Source organism: Callithrix jacchus, chromosome 1 (assembly GCF_049354715.1).
Source record: "Callithrix jacchus isolate 240 chromosome 1, calJac240_pri, whole genome shotgun sequence".
In the NCBI taxonomy this organism is placed as follows: Eukaryota; Metazoa; Chordata; class Mammalia; order Primates; family Cebidae; genus Callithrix; species Callithrix jacchus.
The window spans coordinates 126,687,845-126,705,191 of record NC_133502.1 but is presented as its reverse complement, the minus strand read 5'-3'; the positions used below and the strand labels follow the sequence as shown (position 1 = coordinate 126,705,191).

Genomic DNA, 17,347 nt, shown 5'->3' with positions numbered 1-17,347 from the left:
CCATAACTATAGTTTTGACTAGATAAGAGACTTTCTCCTGGTAAGAAGAGCACCAATCATGGACTAATCCTGGCCAATTTTACAGAGATTGCACACTTGACTGCCTCCATGTCCCAGCTTCAGCATTTGACGTCTGGGGCCTAATTGTATATATCACAATATTAAGTCTCCACCCCCAAAATGAACATGGGTCATATGTTACATGAATGTATAGTGAATACACATGCATTAGGACCACTTTCATGAATATTTATAGTTCCTTTTGTAACCTGTTGAATATGTGTAATAGCCAAACTCATTTCAGCATAAAGCTCCTCTTCCTTTGACCTCCATTGAAGTGTCTGTCTTCTGGTCTTTGCCAAAGGCTACACTTTGCAGTCTGTAGCAAAACCATCTTTGCAGGCTATAACCCCTTACAAGAAATAAAATTTTCTCTCAAAACTTATAGATCTCATGATTTTTTTGGTTAACAGTCTTTGAAACCCAGTTGCAATGCTGCCTAATGGGTACAGCATCCTCTGAGTCCTCCCCTACACCCAGTAAGTCTTAAGCTCCCTTTGTGCCGTCATTATATCTTGTAAACATCTCTCTTATCACATTTTTCACAGTGAGTCATGAGTATTTTCCATCATGCCTAGCTCCCTTACAGAATTCTCTGTATCATTCACACCAGTTCACATCTGGCACATGACAGGTGATCAGTAAGTAATGTTTGTTGCCTGCATGATTGGCTGAATGAATAAATGAGTGGGTCTCAAGTGCCAGTGCCAAGGTCCCACAGCTAGGAAGAAAGAATGCTGAAATTCGACATTGGATTGTGACCGCAAGGCCAGCTTTTGCTCTACATCATGCTGCTTCACACTTTTGGGATTTAAATTAGTTTGTTGTCTACCTGTGATATATAGGCGTGAACTTCCATGAGCCTTATGTGCTTTTCCAGTCCTTTCTCTCCTCCTCACCCTTTCTTTGATGAAGAGCATATTTCCCAAAATCATCAGTGGAACTGGGTTTTAGGGTGAATGTTAGTAAGAGAATAGAGTAGGCTATCACCAGACCAAGCCCCAAACAATGAAGAGTATGATAGAACTACATTCCTTGAAGTCTTCCTATAAGAATTGCTTGCATTTCTTAGGTATTTCTTATGTGCTTGACATAGTAGTAAGTTATTTACATACTTTATTTAATTATAACAATTATCCTTTAAAATAAGTCTTACTACTGTGCCTTATTTCACAAATCGGCAACTGAGACTCTTAAGAGATAATGTTAATTTCCCAAGGCCTGATGGTTTTAGTAGAAGAGGAATTGGGACTCAAGCCTGACCAGGCCTGCCTGATACCAAAATCAACTCCCCAAGGTAATGGAGTCCACCAAGAATAGGCAAATAGGGAAGAGAGAGGGGAAATTAATTATAAATTAACATTTATTGGGAGTAGTAGATATCTGTCAGGTTTTGTGGTCACCCAGTGTTTTTCACTATCTTTCCTACATTTGGGGAATTTTCCATATTGAAAGTCTCACATCCCAAAGGTGGAAGCCAGTTTCTTGTTCTTGGGTGAAAAGGGAAAATGCCATTTATCACACACACCAGAACTGGCTAAATGAATAAATGAATGGCATTCACAAAGATAGAAACAGTAGCAGTTGTACAGGCCCCTGTAATCCACTGCATTCTGGAGCAGAGCATAGTGACTTAACAAGGCCAGACAACAGACTTCTAGAGAGAGACCCCAACCTTGGGCCATGGTACTTATGAACTATGTGATTAGCAGTAGCCTCTCCCCTCAGGAGGTAAAGGTTCAGGGTATAATAGTCATATGATATATGATATGGTTTGGCTGTGTCCCCACACAAATCTCATCTTGAATTGTGTTAAGATGATTAATAGTTCTCATAATCCCCATGTGTCATGGGAGGGACCCAGTGGGGGGTAATTGAATCATGGGGGCAATTACCTTAATGCTGTTCTTATGATAGTGAATGAATTCTGATGGTTGTATAATGTAGCTCAAGCTATTGGCTTGAGCTCCAGCACCTCAGTCTGCATTCAAGACTCAGGAAGTACCAGCCTTTCTCCTGGGATCCAAGACTCATGTTGGCCAGAAATTAATGCCTTAAGCTTGTTTATAGCCAGTTTCCATCAAGTTCTAAAGGAGCAGCTCATTTTCTAGACAGCAGCCTGCAGAGAATCAGTCTTTGACAAGTTTCCAAGGGGACAATTTCCCCTTTTTCCCTTACTTTTCCAGTCTCTCTGGCAGCAAGTGCATAGGTGTGTGATTTAGGCTCTACCAGAGACATGCAAGGTTTCTCAGATTGTCTCACAAGCTCTGACTCACTCCAGGCACCAGTGCTTCAGGGAAAGTGGCTAGAGACTATTCTACGATCCTCTGATTCCCTCCTCCAGCCAGGCCTTTACTTGTCAACTCTTCAACAATCATGTAAACTCCAGTTCCTCTGCTATAGTCATGATTTCTAAAATGTGTAATTCTCTTTCCCTGACTGGACTGTGACTGATAACAATCAGCAAAGTGAAAAGTGGGATGGGAAATAACACATTGGTAAAAATAAACTGTGGTGCATAATTCTGTTGAAAGCCCTACAATAATGGAAAAATATTGAACTTTGGGTATCACACAGGCTTGGATTTTAGTCTCAGCTTTGCCCCTTGCAGCTGTAGAATGTTCAGTAAATTACCAAACATCTTCAGTTACCTCATTTTAAAATGAGGATCATAAATAATACTTCCCTCATGGGGTTTTTGATGATAAAATGTTAATGTTTTAAAGTGTTGTGAACATAATAGACCCAAATATCAGAATGTTTCTATTTAATAATCAACTTTTAAAAAGCAAATATAATGAGCACATGTATACATTGCCCATTCTATCTTGGAACTGTTGTTTTATATGGACTTTCAAGGTAAAAATAATATCTTTACAAAATACATTGTTTTAAATTATATATATTTATAATTGTGATTGCTCTGGGTTGCTTCCTCAAATTGGTTTTGAAATGATTCTATGTATGCGGTGCTTCTTTTAATACATGTCAAAAAGCAGAGTAAACTTTAATAGGCAATGAATATTTAAGTTTTGAGAAAATGAAAATTTTATTTTTCACATTTATAAATATGAAAAAATACGTTGAAGTAACATGTACTTGATTAATAACTAATATGGGGTCACTGTTTACAAAGGACACATTTGAGCAATAAAATGAAAGCAGAAGGGTAGATAAGAGTTCATTGTACTCACATGGTGTGGCACATCAGCAACTTTGAAGAATTCTACTAAGGCCCGGTTCCCCAGTCTAAAGCCCCAGTAATGACTGGGCTCTTTGGACCTCAATTTCCTCCTCAATTACTGTGAAGAAGGCTTAATGTGCACTTCTCCAAGTTCTATCAGTGTAGGACCACGAATGTGAGCTCTGTTGGCAATAAATGTAGTTTACTCAGTCCAACTCTATTCGCCAAATGAGAAAAGTGGTTGGTAATTAGATTTTTCCCAACTCTTGAATTAGACACTTTAAAAGAATAATCATAGCATGATGCACATAACAAGACATTTACTGAATGTTTTATATTCAGTATATAATTTAATCCTCACAAACCAGTGATATACAATTATTTTTGTTCCCCTTGTATAGACAAAGAAATAGAGGCAGAGCAAAGCTAAGTAACTCCTGAAATGACATCCAGTAAGGAAGATGGACAAAGTCTTCACCATAACTCAGAGAAGGATATTGGCTCTGTAAGTCAGACTGACCTGGTTCAAATTCCTGACTCTGCCATTTAGTACCTTCATGAGGAATTTGGGGCCAAATTTGGGGCCAGATTACCTACCCACTCCAATGTTCCATTTTTGTTATCTGTTAGATCGTGATTATACCAGTTGTACTTTCCTCCAAGGATTGCTGTGAGAATTAAATGAAATATTTTGCTTAGTGTTCACTCCATTTTGTCTGTGCTGGAGATAATCATAATTTAATCTTTCTCCCAAAGAGTTTTCTTTTAACAATGCCTAGTATTCTGAGCAAATTGGCATTCCAAAGCTCAGTGTATACCAATATCGTTAGACAAATGTTCATCTTTTTAACTGACTGGAAAGACCAGTGCCACATACCTGGCTAAGCTGTTTCACATTTCATATGTACTCACAAAGTCCAAAACATTGGCTCTTTTGTAAGATTGCTGTACGTCATATTTACATGTTTCCCACCACCCACAAGAAGACACTTGGCAATTCAGCAGGAATTTTTCAACATGCTAATTAATGCAAATAATTAATCTTGCCTTCCTTTGAAAAGAGCAGAGGAATGTGTTAGATCTCCCTTTCATCTATTAGAAAATATTTACATTCTTCTGAACTTTCATCTACTTTACCCTCAGAGCTGGCAATGCCATCAGGACTTATTGGACAATCTCCCCCAGCGCCTAATGGCAAGAAACATCTTGACAGCTTTGGGCTCTGCTGTGTTCATTAGGTTCAGAAAGGCCCTGAGAAGACAGCAAATGTATTCAGATTTTTATTTGTCTGCAGTTTGATGTAATAGTGTTTTATTTTTGGCCCCCAATTGCTCAGCAAAAGAAAAAAAAAAACAACAAAATAAACCTTGGTGAAGCTGCTGATTTCTCTAAATCGCTGAGCACAGGGATTGTAGCTTGATGAAGTCATTTAGTGCTGGATGTTTATATTCGAACTGTGCCAATGGCTCTTGCTGGAGTTTTTCATGAGGAATGTGATGATGTTTACTTCTTTATGAAGTTAAAATGACTATGAATTTGCCAGAACTAACTTGTAAGGGATTTTCAAACTTTTATTTTATCTTTAGAACTTTGAAATATACAATTTTATTTAGGTTCTCAGGGAAGGAAATGTCACAAAGAGAAATCATGTAAACTTTGACCAAATAAAATTAGCTGCAACTTCTCTAAATACTTCTAAGTTCATTGATCATCAGGCTGCTTGAAAACAGCATCTTTAGAACATTCCCCAAAGTGTGTTGTGGAAGTCCATTTGGATAGAAAAATTCATGGTTGTGGCATCAAAAGTAAACAGAGAGAAGAAAGTAGGGATGAGAGAACTTATGTAATAAATATACCTTGCCCCATTTTTTTCTTTTCCTATTTTATTTTCTGTTTTCTCTCTTCTCCCATCCCTGAAGAGAAAAGAATAGGCTGAGAAGGTACGCTGTGCTTACTCAAAATCAGAAAAAAATATTGAACTAGAAAAGCTGTTGGCTCTCCAACCATTGATTCAATAAACATATATTTGTTGAATACCTGTAAAGCGCTAGACATTATGCTAGAGATACATAAACAAAATTGGCTGGCTCCTCAATTCAGTCATTCATGTAATAAACATCACCAATTAGCTAATGTTTGATTTGGGAAAACTGAAAATAAACAATGATAACATATGGGATGAGTGTATAAAAGTATTCAAAACACTGGAGCAAAAAACTGAGGACATTTCTAAGATAACCTATAGCCTGTGTCTCATGCTCAGAACCTCAGGCCACCTCAGGACACGTAGAAAAGCTATCTTTGGCACTCTGCCTCCTCTCCTTGGCTGCCAAGTGCTCAAGAAGCAGTGTGGGAAGATGAAAAGGTTCTAGTCTCTGGAACCACATAGTCCTGGGTCCACATCCCTGTTGTGCCAGACTGCTGATTGTCTTTCTACATCCCTTTCCTCTTCTTCCTCAAAAACATAAATCCTGAATTTAGCTGGGCACGTAGCCACCCAGAATAGACTATGTTTACCAGTCTCTCTTGCAGCTGGGCAAGTCTTTGAGATATAGTTCAGATCAATGGTTGCAAGGAGAAGTAGTGTTTGTCACTTCCAAGCAGTGTCCTTAGGAGAAGTGGAAATTCTCTTCTTCTCCCTTTATTTCTTTCTGGTAGTGAGTAGTTGGCGACCCACTGCAGCCATCTTGGACCATCAGATGGAAGCCCTGTGTGGAGGATGGCAGAGAAACATGAGGCACAGAGTTTAACAATTGGGAAGCCATGATCCCAGCACTGTGTGGCCTGAAAGAGGAAAACACAACCATATTCTGTTTCAGACAATCTTGGGTTGCTGTCACTTGTAGTCAAAGCTAATTCTAACTAATACCAACAATGAAAACTTAAACCCTCTGAGACTCAGTATTCTCATATATAAAAATGAGGGCAATAACATCTATTTTTACAATTGTTGGGAGGACTGAATTATAAGAATAAATACATTTAATTCACCTAGAATAATACCAGTATCCAGTATTATTATTATTAACAGTAGCTACTATTATAATGTTTTCTGCCTATTTAAAATTCCTGCTCCATGAGTGTTTCCAAAACTTTAATAGAATAAAAATTCCTATTCCCTGACCATTGCACCAACCAGAGAGGTGTTGATCTAATCCAAGATGTGTGATGTTTGAGACCTAGCCTTCCCAGGAACTATATGGAATATGGCTCTTTTCCAGATATGATACAGCCTTGGGAGAGAAATGCATGGATTGATGGGGGAGGGAGAGGCTCCTCGCTAGAGAGCAAGGCCAGCAGAATTGACTCTGATGATGGGCAGGGAAGCTAATGTGATAATAAAAGCAATCTCATATCTTTTGAGCTATCCCACCGTAAGAGCCCTCCCTGCCTCACTTGCTTCTCTGCCTGCCACTCAAAATACTATTCATAGAGACTTTCTTACATGCTGGAGCAAAATGGAACCATTATTAATGGGGAATTTCTTTTTGGTGGAATGTGTTTGGGGAAATCATGGGGAGGATTTTTTTCTAGATAGAAGCTACATGTTTTCTTCCTCTCTAGAGGAAACAAAACCTCCCCTTGTTTTGCCTGGTCACTTGCTCCTCTTATGATCTAAGTGTACTTGGGCAGCCTGTTGGACAAATGAGGCAGATTTTCAGCCCTTGGAAAAACAGTTGGGTGGGTATAGATTTACTGATAGCCAGACTGAGTTCTAATGCCTGATCTGCCCCTTACCAGCTATGTGACCTTGGGCCAAAATTCACTTTTTTGTTCCAAGCTTCAGTTTCTTCACCCATAAATGTAAAAATAAACCAAAACTTTTTCTAGGCATGAAAGAAACCATATGATCCAGTTAATTAAGTGGATAATAATGAACTTTAGAAACGAATTGGATATTAGCCCCTTGGTTATCACTTAGGTGGATTTCCTTAGTCCTTAGATCGCTCTTAACAATCAAAGTTAAGGGCCTGTCTTGAAGGCGTGTGGACAGTGGGTATTCAATTACATTTGTTGGTTGGATCAGGCAGTCAGTCAGCAAACACTTATAGAGCAATTGTGATGCGTCATGCATTGCTCTAGGCACTAACCATATTGTGAAGAACAAGAGAAACAAAGACCCAAACTCTAGCTCATTTTCCGGTGGGAGAGAGGGACAAAAACATGAAAACATTGAAATAAAGTAATTTTGTTTACTGATAAATATCATAGAAAAATGACAAAATAGGAAGTGATAGGATCCTGCTCTCATCCCAAGGATCCCTGCCTTGGGATGAGAACAGGGATGGACACTACTCTACATGGGGTGGTCAGGGAAGGTAACTAGGAAAGCAGATTGTTTAGTAGAACATGAACTATAAGAAAGAGGCAACTCTGCAAAGATTATAGGGAAAAACATTCTAAGCAGAAAAAAAAAGCAAGTGCAAAGACCCTGAAGTAGAACAAGTTAGTCATACGGGAGGCACAAAAAGAAGGCCCATATTGGTAGAGAGTGACAAATGAAGGGAACGAGGGAGGGAACTGAATTTGAAGAGGTGAGTTGATTTGAAGACATAGAAGTGAGCTTGAAAAAGGCAGATTATTTATTATCTGGTTATACATTTTGGATATTTGTCCCTTCAAAACTCATATTAAAATGTGATCCCCAATATTGGAGGTGAGGCCTAATGGGAGGTGTTTGGGTCTTGAGGGCTGATCCTTCATGAATGGCTTAGTGCCATCCTACGGCAATGAGGGAGTTCTTGCTCTCTTAGTTCAGCTCTCTCAAGAGCTGGTTGTTTATTTTATTTTTAACTTTTATTGGTATTTTGAGAGACAGGATCTCGCTCTGTCACCCAGGATGGAGTGCAGTGGCATGATCATAGCTCACTGCAGCCTTGGACTCTTGGTCTCAAGCAATCTTCCCACCTCAGCCTCTCAAATCACTGGGATTACAGGCAGAGCTGGGAATTTAAAAGAGCATGGCACCTCTGTCCCCTCTTCCTCCCTCTCTCACTATGTGACATGCTTGCTCCCCTTCATGTTCTACCATTAGTGGAAGGTTCCTAAAGCCCTAACCAGGAGCAGACGCTGGTGCCATGCAGAACTGTAAGCCAAATAAACCTCTTTCTTTATTAATTACCCAGTCTCAGGGTTTTTTTAATAGCAACACAAAACAGACTAATGCATCTGTTTTATATTAGACAGTGAAGGAAGATTCTAGATTTACTTCTCGTTACTATAGGACGGCTTTGAAGCATTTTAACCAGGACAGTGACATGCTCTGACCCGTGCTCTAAAACATTTTCTGTGGCTCCCTCTGCAGAGGCTGCTGTGAAGAGGACAAGACCAAAGAAAAGAAGAGACAGGAGGCCACTTTAGTAGTCCAGGTGAGAGCTACAGTAATTGAGATGGGCCAGCCAGGTAAGATTCAGCATGTATTTTGGAAGGAGAGAATAAAGCACTTGCAGATGAACTGGTTGCATTGTATGAGTGAAGAGGAGAAATAAAGGTATTTTACTTAAAAAGTGGGGGATATTCTGATAAGAGATGATCAGAGAAGAGGGTAGGCTTGGGATAAATCAATCGTCTTTTTTGCAGATAAGCAAAGTTTGAGATGCTTATTAGGCATCCAAGTAGAAAACAAATGTCGATTGAGCAGTTGGATGTATGATTCTGTAGCTAATGAGAAAGGTACTTGAATTGAAAAGCCACAGATGTGAGATGTGTCAGAATATAGACACTATTAAAAGCTATGAGATGGTACGTGCCTGTAGTCCCAGCTACTTCAGAGGCTGAGACAGGAGGATTGCTTGAGCCCAGGAGTTCAAGACCAGCCTGGGCAACATAGTGAGACTCCTGTATCGAAACAGTAAATTAATTTTTTTAAAAAGCTATGAGAGAGAATGAGAGCACCCAAGAATATAGGTATCAAGATAAAAGGACCAAGGAAAGAGGCTTCAGACATGTCAATAATATTTAGAGGTCAGTAAAGGAGAAAGAGTCATCAGTGAGAAAAACCAAACCAATAAATATGCTGACACAGAAAACCAGAGACCTTGTATTTTAAGAAGGAAGTAATTAATTGTATCAAATGACACTGAGAAGTCAAGTAAGATGAGGACAGAAAATTGCCCATTGGCATTGGTGAGATTTGGGTCACTGGCAACTTGGATATGGTAGGCATCCTCTAAAATAGCCTCCAATGGTCCTGGCTTCCTAGTGCTCATGCCCTTGTGCAATTTCCTTCCCTTCATCATACACTACATCTATTGACTTGTTTCTAATAGAATATGGCATAAGTGATACAATGTCACTGCTGAAATTAGGTTATGAGAAGACTGTGTCTTCCTTCTTGTTGACTCTTTCTCCAGCATTTGGCTTGGGTGCCAACATTGAGAAAAAAGATAGTTAGGTTTAAACTGGGTTGGGATTTTTTAAGGTGATTATGATAAAGAAAGAGAGGTGTGTGCAACTTAATGGGGCTTGTGATGGAGAGGTTAAATTGGCGGTCCATAAACTCAAAACTAAGTAAGAAGGTAAATGAGGCTATGAACTGTGTATGGATAGAAAGGAGTGGATGAAAATATTAGAAACACAATTGGATGAGGCTTGGGGCAATTCCACAATAACTGAGAAAGGAAGATAAGAGGTAGTCAGTGGAAAGAACAATGCTTTAAATAGATATTTCAAAACTGGCATTGAGGAAGTCACATCTCCAGTCCAACCCTAAGAATAAATGGAGCAAAGGAAAAACTAAGGGTGTAGAATAGATCATTGATGTAAGTGTGGAAGTCATCTAGGATTTTGACAGCTATCATGGTAAAACTGACAATAAGACATATGTCAGTGCCATCAGTTCGTGATTCCATGCGAGTGGCAACTTGGTAGAGATAGAAACAAGAAGGGATAAAATATCAATGACATAATTTAAGAATCCTGAGTTGAAGGAGGAAGGAGAGAAAATGGTTTGGAAGCAGCAATGGGGACCCCATTCCTAAGCCTTGAAAAGGCAATAGAGGAAGAAGTGTTCTCAGGAGGAAGCCTTGGTGATTGCTAAGCATGAATGGAGGACTATGGACTATTTTGGAACTACTAAGGATTAAGTTTGTATTTCCTTTCAAGTGATGAGTATCAAAGAATGTCAATCTAAGTATGCTGCATCTATCTCATAATAATAATCTCCATTTATGGAACACCAATCAAATGCCAAGGACTTTTTTCCCCTATAATAAACTTGCACTACAGTTGAGGAAATCAGAATTCAGGTGGATTATAGACACACCGAGTGTACTGGCTTTATACCATGTTTGTTTAGCTAAGCTGAAACCACAAGTCCTAGAATTCCCTTCCCAGTGTAAATCCAGGTGGGGGATGTTCCCAGAACTTTGTGCAGGGGTTGGGTGGTGGAAGAGAAGCAGCAGCCATTGTGCTCTGAAGGTTGATGCAGGGTGCCAAGCGCTTGCTTATTCAGTGTCTCTGCTGTGCTGGCTCACACTGATGGTCCGAGGCCATAGCTCTCTTCATCTGGCTTATCTGACTCCTGAGCCGGCAGTGTGTGTGGCTCCACCAGATTCTCCCTGAGAAGGCTACCAGGGCCTTTGTCAGGATACCTGTGTTACAGGGTTAGATTCAGGAAGAAACAGACCAGGTTCAAATTTATACTTGTGGATTCCAGATTGTCCTCATGGATTCTAGTTGTCTTTGTTTTCCCCTCCCACTCTGCCTCTCACAAGAAAGGGCATTTGACACTTTTTCCCAAATGCCTTCTCGGTTGACCTACAAGAACTTCAGGCCACCACTGGACACAGAGGCAGCAAATTCTGTACTTTGAATAAATCTCTTATCACTCAGAGTGGGTTCTCTTCCCTGGCACCCCTAGGATCATACATTAGAAAGTGGTAAAACCAGGCCGGGTGCTGTGGCTCAAGCCTGTAATCCCAGCACTTTGGGAGGCCGAGGTGGGTGGATCACGAGGTCAACAGATCGAGACCATCCTGGTCAACAAGGTGAAACCCCATCTCTACTAAAAAAAAAAAATACAAAAAATTAGCTGGGCAAGGTGGTGCGTGCCTGTAATCCCAGCTACTCAGGAGGCTGAGGCAGGAGAATTGCCTGAACCCAGGAGGCAGAGATTGCGGTGAGCCGAGATCGCGCCATTGCACTCCAGCCTGGGTAACAAGAGCAAAACTCCGTCTCAAAAAAAAAAAAAAAAAAGAAAGTGGTAAAACCAAGATCAGTACCATGATTTCTCTAAATATAGGTCCTTTGCATTTCTACTCTTCCAGAATGCCTCTTAGGCCTACAAATAAACATTATATTTAATGAAACACCACAGAATCAAAAGTTAAAAGCCCACAGATAATAACGTGCCACCAAGATTAAATCCCTCTAAATAGGGAACTCATGTTACACACAAGATTGGGGTTTTATTATCAATAACAGAGAAGAAAAAATTGGGTTGCTTGGTGCATGCTCCTCAGTCACTTTATGTTTTATCAGTGAACAAGAAGGTAAGAAAATTAGAGAAAGGCAAAAGGAATAAGGGAAAATTTTGGAAAATGGAATGAAAGGGCAGTTATGAGAAAATCTTTCAAGTCATTTGCACCTACTCAGGAATGGACTTAAAAGAAACATTATTCTATTATATAAACATTTTCCAAAAAAATTAAAACATAATGGAGGCATTTTGTTTGTTAACAGGGTGACTAGATGAACAGCCCACTAAGAGGTTGGAAGGGATACTTTAAAAAACCCATTATTTCCGTAGGATTTGGGGGAACATGTTCTATTTGGTTACATGAATAAATTCTTTAGTGGTGAACTGTGAGATTTTGGTGCACCCATCACTCAAGTAGTATACACTGAACCCGATTTGTAGGCTTTTGTCCCCTACCCACTCTCACCCTTTTTCCTGACTCCCCAAAGTCCGTTGTAGTATTCTTTTTTTTATGCCTTTGTGTCCTCATAGCTTAGCTCCCACTTAAGAGGGAGAACATGTGATGTCTGGTTTTTCATTCCTGAGTTACTTCATTTAATAGTATCCAGTTTCATCCACGTTGTTTTGAATGTCATTAATTCATTCCCTTTTATAGCTGAGTAGTATTCCATCACATATATGTATGTATATATATATATATAATTTTTTTATCCTCTCATTAGTTGATGGGCATTTGGGCTGGTTCCATATTTTTGTAGTTGCAAATTGTGTTGCTATAAATATGTATGTGCAAGTATCTTTTTTGTATAATGACTTCCTTTCCTCTGGGTAGATACCCAGTAATGGAATTGTAAGATCAAATGGCAGTTCCACTTTTAATTCTTTAAGAAATCTCCACACTTTTCTCCATAGTGGTTGTACTAGTTTACATTCCATCGAAAGTGTAGAAGTGTTCCCTTTTCACCACAGCCATGCCAATATCTATTATTTTTTGATTTTTTGATTATGGCTATTCTTACAGGAGTAAGATGGTATTGCATTGTTGTTTGGATTTGCATTTCCCTGATCATGAGTGATGCTGGGCATTTTTTCATATGTTTGTTGGCAATTTGCATATCTTCTTTTGAGAATTGCCTATTCATCGGTACAGCAAAAGACACTATCAACAGAATAAACAGACCACCTACAGAATGGCAGAAAATATCTGCAAACTATGCATCCAACAAAGGTCTGATATCCAGAATCTACAAAAGACTTAAGCAAGTTTACAAGCAAAAAACAACCCCATTAAAAAGTGGGCAAAGGACATGAACATTTGTTTTTTTAATTTTAAGTTCTGGGGTCCATGTGCAGGATGTGCAGTTTTGTTACATGGATAAACATGTGCCATAGTGATTTGCTGCACCTATCAATGCATCACCTAGGTATTAAACCCAGCATGCATTATCTACTTTTCCTGATGCTCTCCCTTCCCTTGCTCCCTCACAGGCTCCCTGTGTCCACATGTTCTCATCATTCAGCTCCCACTTATAAGTGAGAGCATGTGGTGTTTGGTTCTCTGTTTCTGTGTTAGTTTGCTGAGGACAATGGCTTCCAGCTCCATCCATGTCCCTGCAAAGGACATGGTCTCATTCCTTTTTATGGCTGCATAGTATTCCATGGTATATATATACCACATTTTCTTTATCTGGTCTATCCCTGATTGGCATTTGGGTTGATTCTCTGTCTTTGCTATTGTGAATAGTACTGCAATGAACATGTGTTTGCATGTATCTTTATAATAGAATAGCTATGTTCCTTTTGGTATATAACCAGTATTGGGATTGCTGGGTAAAATGGTATTTCTAGTTCTAAATCTCTGAGGAATCACCACACTGTCTTCCACAATGGTTGAACTAATTTACATTCCCACTAACAGTGTAAAAGCATTCCTATTTCTCCACAACCTTATCAGCATCTGTTGTTTCTTGACTTTTTAACAATCACCATTCTAACTTGTATGAGATGGTATCTCATTGTGGTTTTGATTTGCATTTCTCTAATGATCAGTGATGTTGAGCTTTTTTTTCATATGTTTGTTGGCCATATAAATGTCTTCTTTTGAGAAGTAAAACAGACACTTTTTAAAAGAAGACATACCCACAGCCAATAAGCTGATGAAAAATGTTCAATCATTAGAGAAATGCAAATCAAAACTGCAGTGAGATACCATCTCATACTAGTCAGAACGGCTTCAATTAAAAAGTCAAAAAATTACAGATGCTGGCGAGGTTGTGGAGAAAAGGGAATGCTTATACACTGCTTGTGGGAGTGTAAATTAGTTCAGCCATATGAAAAGCAGTGTGGTAACTTCTCAAAGAACTTAAAACAGAATTACAATTCAATCCAGCAATCACATTTTTGGGTCTATACCCAAAAGGAATATAAATCATTTTATCATAAGGACACATGCATGCGTATGTTCCCTGCAGCACTATTAACAATAGTAAAGACACAGAATTAACTTAAATGCTCGTCAGTGGTAGTCTAAAGAAAATGTGGTAGATATACACCACAGAATATTATGCTGCCATAAAAAAGAATGAGACCATGTCCTTTACAGCAACATGGATGGAGCAGGAGAACTTAGCATTGTCCTTAGCAAACTGACACAAGAGCAGAAAACCAATGACCACATGTTTTCACTTATAAATGAAAGTGAAACAACAAGAACACGTGGATAGATACAGGTGAATAACACACACTGGGGCCTACTTGAGGGTACAGGAAGGGAGGAGGGAGAGGAACAGAAATAATATAATACCTATTGGGTACTATGCTACCTGGGTGATGAAATTATCTATACACCAAACCCCCGTGACACACAGTTTACCTATATAACAAACCTGTACATGTACCCTTGAACCTAAAATAAAAGTTTTTAAAAATTATCCTTATTCATAATTAAGTACTTACTTATCACTACACCACATGCAAGCTGCACAACTCTGAGCCTGTTTCTTCTGTAAAATGGGGAGGCGATAATAACGAACTTTCTTAGAGTTTCTGTGAGGACCAACAGACATTGTGTGTGAACATGTTTTATAAGTTGTAAAGTTCTCTGTACATTAAGGCATCATGATCCACCTGAAACAAACAAGATTCCATGTGAACAACTGTCTACCCAGACCCCTTCCCACCTTCTTTCAGTAATAGAATAGCTCCTCTTTCTTTGAGAACTATTCTTCATTACTCTGATGGAAGTGCCTCCCCACCGAAGCACATCTGGCCACAGTGATGGGTCAGGAAAGGCATGACAGTTAAACCAATCTAATCAGAGCTCTTCTTGGGGAACTCTTTTCTTTTCTTTCCAAGAATTATACGGATATGTCCCCAGAGACACTGACGGCCACATACCCTGCCATATGGAGACACTTCCAAGGATAAAGGTAACATGCAGAAGGAATGAAAATTGAGAGACAGAGTCTGGAAAGAATTTCAGTCCTCCTGTGCCGCCAGTTCCATCCAACCTTGTTCACTCTATAAGAATGCTCCTCGCCTTACCATGTGGTTATATCCCAATAAATCCATCATAAGTTGAAACAAATCCTAACTCAAAAATGTATTTAATTCACCTAACCTACTGAACATCATAGCTTAGGCTAACCTACCTTAAACACACCCAGAGTACTTGTATTAGCCTATAGTTGGGCAAAATCATCTAACACAAAGTCTATTTTATACTTAAGTGTTGAATATCTCATGTAGTTTATTGAATACTATACTGAAAGTAAAAACAATGATTGTATGGATACTCAAAATTTGGTTTTTACTAAATACATATCACTTTTGCATCATCATAAATTTGAAAATATCATAAATAGAACAATCATAAGCCAGGAACCATATGTTATATATAAGAATATATTTTAGGAATGTGTGTGTGTGTGTGTGTATCTATATAAGAATATGAGTTGCATTTCATTCACTTCCAACCTCTTGTCTGGCTAATACAAATTTCACAATGAAAAACGTACAAATTAAAAAATGGGAGAATAGGAGAACTTGCTAATAGTCTCTTTTTCAACTATACAACAGTGTTCAGAATAGTGAAAACACAAAATTCAAATACGAAACCCAGATACAGCAACAGGATGTGTATACAGAATGAGAAGCTGTCATCCAATAATCATCACGCAGCAATATTAGCAGGCATTTTGCACAATGTGGTGGAGGAAATAAACTTATTTAGAAATAGTGCTCATAAACACTGAATTTCTTAAAAATTAATCATATTGTTTTGGTTTAGCTATTCTAAACGAATATACATTGTTATACAATTCTAAGTAAAAAAGATCATGAACTTCTAGACTGGATGCATTGACCCTCTTGTGAGGGATGATTAGTATATGTCATATACTTAGAGTGAGGCAAAAAATGTAGGCATATCAACCATTTGTCCTGTTATTATCACGTGAATATAGTTGATATTTAAAGCCATTGTACTCAATGAGATCACTTGACTCTAGCAGAGACTAGGTTCTAAGACTTAGACCTAAGATGACTTTTTTCAGAATAAGTAGTACCTTCTATAGGGTAGATCTTTAATAAGGCTAATTTCTGTCTATGTATGGTACATATTAGGACAGCGATTGAGTTGGAGGAGCCTTAGAGATACATCTAAAACAATGTAGAGAAACATCATTTTATAGATCAGGAAACTGAGCCCCCAAAATGGTAAATGACTTGAGCAAGTCCACATGCTTTGCAGATAAATTAGGCGAAGATTCTTTACTTATGAAATAATTCTTTTCCCTATAAAATGCTACACTCTAGTTTTTATCTTAATTGCTTACAGTATAAATTTCTTATCTCTATTAAATTTGTAAGACTCTGATTTGTACACAATTTAGGAAGGCATTTATTGCACCTGTATGTAATTTTGGTCTAGACATACCACTTATGATACTAGAAGTTTATCATCTTTTCAATGAGTCAGCATTGAGATAGATAAAATGGTTTAGACTGGCAAATTGCAATGTCTTTAAGAAACAGAGGCATTTGCCTGGTGCAAACATGATATTCATAAATAATGTTCTAGCAGTTCTTAAAGCAGTAGACAAAATCCTGATTGCTATCACTCTTGTATTAGGTAATTTTTAATCATTTGACATTCTAAATCACAGATGTTTAATCAAATATTTCTAATAGAGATCTTATACACGGCATGAAGGCTATCGTTAATAAAATTATGCCATATTTGGGATTTTTGCTAAAAAAATGTTTAGCCAGATTCTCTTAAAGTGCAGTTATTTTCATCAGTCTTCCTGCATATCACTAGCACTGAGAGCTCTAAAAGGAATCCTGCATCAGCTGCTTGGGGGAGTAGCCTTTTCACCCAGCAGGGCACAGCTCACTTTAAAAGATTTTAAAAGATGACATTTTTCAGATGTTACTCAATGTTGCTTGCTGCTGGGTTTCATTTGAATCATTGAGCTAAATTCTCTAACATGTGGGGTGAGTTTTAAATATCTTTAGAAAGTGTTTTTCCAGCAAATGACTGGGTGGTGCAAACCTATTTTTTATTTTATTTTTTTTAACCACCTCCTATATCCCATCCCAGTAGATTCTTAGGAAACTTTTGCAGAGGACCAAATCGCCAGTACGTTCAAGCTGACAGTGGGCAGCACTGAGCATTTGCCTAA

The 17,347-nt window shown here is 38.5% G+C and overlaps 1 protein-coding gene across 1 annotated transcript in view; it reads right to left on the bottom strand.

Annotated features, from left to right (window-relative positions):
- Nucleotides 1-3,090: 3,090 nt before the first annotated feature.
- Nucleotides 3,091-17,347, bottom strand: part of LOC144578691 (uncharacterized) — a 101,031-nt gene continuing 86,774 nt past the window's right edge. Inside the window, exons 4-5 of the mRNA XM_078345860.1 lie at nt 14,619-14,789; nt 3,091-5,952 (exon numbers count right to left, since the gene is read on the bottom strand). The gene's annotated coding sequence lies outside the window, so the exon portion shown is untranslated. The remainder of the gene's footprint in view (nt 5,953-14,618; nt 14,790-17,347) is intronic.